This window comes from Olea europaea, unplaced genomic scaffold, assembly GCF_002742605.1.
Source record: "Olea europaea var. sylvestris unplaced genomic scaffold, O_europaea_v1 scaffold1867, whole genome shotgun sequence".
NCBI classification, from domain to species: domain Eukaryota; kingdom Viridiplantae; phylum Streptophyta; class Magnoliopsida; order Lamiales; family Oleaceae; genus Olea; species Olea europaea.
The window spans coordinates 44,636-47,139 of NW_019236460.1; the positions used below are offsets into that span (position 1 = coordinate 44,636).

Sequence of the window (2,504 nt, forward strand, 5' to 3'; positions counted from 1 at the left end):
TTTGACACAATGTATTTATTAGATTGAATAGAATGATTTTGTCGTATCCAAACTAATACCAATCCAAGCCATTTCATGAATGAAATGTGACCGATTAACCAAGGGAATGAAAAAAATTTAATAATAATAATTAAGTTGGTGGTAAAAGTTTTAACAATAGTCGGTATCAGTAATCTTAATTCATTCCTGCAGTTATTATAATATTTATAAATTTAAGAGGCTAAATTGACAACAAATCAGAGTGGCGCAGCGGAAGCGTGGTGGGCCCATAACCCACAGGTCCCAGGATCGAAACCTGGCTCTGATATTAAGAGAGCAAGCTTCTCTACCACTCGACCTTTTTTTCTTTTCCCAAAATAAAAGATCATAATAAACAAAAAATTCAGACTTTTACAAGCTCACCGGTTTCGGAATTCCCGACTTTTACAAACAACACGAACAAGTTTCAAAACTTGACCTTGTACGAAACATTGACATTCAACACAATTTTTACGAAGATTTCCCTCATCGCATTTCACATGTATAAATGGTCCGAATATATTGTTGGATAAACAATTAGTACAAAAGAACATGTACTTCTCGAATTTCCCTAATAAAAATAGACGAAACTGAATACTCAAAAACTACGGCACCAAACTAAAGATCAGAAACAACAAAATTGTCATAATATTGCAATGTTAGGTTACTACTATGCATATTTTTTTTAATTTACTTATTTATTTATTTTTTAAATTTCAAACTCACTGGTTTCGGGATTCAAGTACCCGACTTTTACAAACAACATGAGCAAGTTTCAAAACTTGACCTTGTACGAAACATTGACATTCAACACAATTTTTATGAAAAATTTCCAATGATTCCTCGTCACATTTCACAAGTATAAATGGTCCAGATATATTGTTGGATAAACAATTAGTACCGAAGAACATGTACCTATTGAATTTGCCTGGTCAAAATAGAACAAGAAACTGAGTACTCAAAAAAGACGATAACATACAGATAGAACAACTATACAGAGATAATTTCTGAATTTCTGTTTTACTAAGTACCAAAATCTCCAGAGAAATGCCCTCTACAACTCTGTTAGTGTCTAATGAAACTACACGACATGTATATCCATTTGAGTCTGATTCCTGTATCTATATTATGAGTTAAAAGAGGGATAAATCTTGGTTCACCCCATTGAATGCTCTATATATTCTAAACTATGCTGATGTTCCCGTAGCTTCCTTCGGTATCAAAAATAGGAAACAGACCAGGATGAAGATGCTGAAAAACTGGATAATGATTCCTAAGAGAAGGTTGTCGAAAGAATTCGAGGAGATATTCAGAAGTGAAGCCAGTGCCGCACCTACGAACGATCCAACTGTTGATCCTAAGTTGTTTATAGACATGAAGAGTGCAAATAAAGTTCCTTCAATCCCAGGTGGACAAAGCGGTCCTGATAAGATGAGGAAAGGTATGAACCTGTGATGAAATAGAGAATTGAGTGAGTGAGATAACCGCAAGACTTCAAGATTCATGGTCCGGTTATTATAAATACATAAATCCTGTTGCGTAGCCAATCGAGTAAGTGAGGATAGTTAATAGTAAATGAAATGTGAGCCAAAACAAACAAATAGATAAAAGTAATTCATGAATTCTTAATTTGGGGTATAACAATCTACTGCAACAAAAAACAACTTTCTGTTACCAAATTTGAAGTACATACTTAAATTGATTGATGAGCACCATGACCTTGTCCCATATGCCTAATGAAATATTTGATCTAGTCACCAAAACTCCGTCCAAAAGAATCAAAATAGACAACCCAATATGAGCACACCTGCAAAATATTCATAGATATCAAAGAATTTATTATTTAGAAAAAAAACAAATCCCATGATCTTCTCTTCATTCAATTTTTAAGAAAACAAATAAAAAAATGGGCACAAGATGAACTTACAAGAGAATCCTTCTCAATTTCATCTTCTGCAAGAACCGGTTATAAATAAAGGTTCCAACCATGAGGCTTGACCACCCAATAACACGTGTTGTGCCCAAGAAGGATGCTTCCAGTTTCAGAATTTCTGTCTGTTAATAAAACATAACCGTTGATAGATTTGGAAAAGTCACATGTGCCAGGAAAAACCAAGCCATTGGTCTAGACTTGCCAAGAGAGTATGAGAACCAGAAACAATCATTAGTTTGATAAATCAATACACAAGAATAGAAGGGAGAAAGATAACATAACAATTTAATATGGGAAATTGACTTGGGTTCAGTCTCATTTGGGGGGGAAAAGGGGGGGGGGGGGGGGGGAGAGGGGGGATTTTGTTTTGGGCTAGATAGAAAAGTAGTGTAAAGCCCAATAATCAATTCAATTGTTTTTTTGTTGTTGTTTTTTTTTGTTTTTTTTATAGCGGGTAATCAGTTCGATTTCGATTCGACGGCGTCATACCTGCACCGCCATGAACCAGTTCATTCAAATAAAAATCATATCCGCCCCATTGCACCATCGATTT

The 2,504-nt window shown here is 34.9% G+C and overlaps 1 non-coding gene and 1 pseudogene across 1 annotated transcript; one reads left to right on the forward strand and one right to left on the reverse strand.

Moving 5' to 3' along the window:
- The first annotated feature begins 235 nt into the window (after positions 1-235).
- On the forward strand, positions 236-307 carry TRNAM-CAU. Its single transcript has one exon. It is a non-coding gene; the product is annotated as a tRNA-Met (tRNA).
- A 598-nt stretch (positions 308-905) lies between these two features.
- LOC111378759 overlaps positions 906-2,504 on the reverse strand; it is a 7,076-nt pseudogene continuing 5,477 nt past the window's right edge.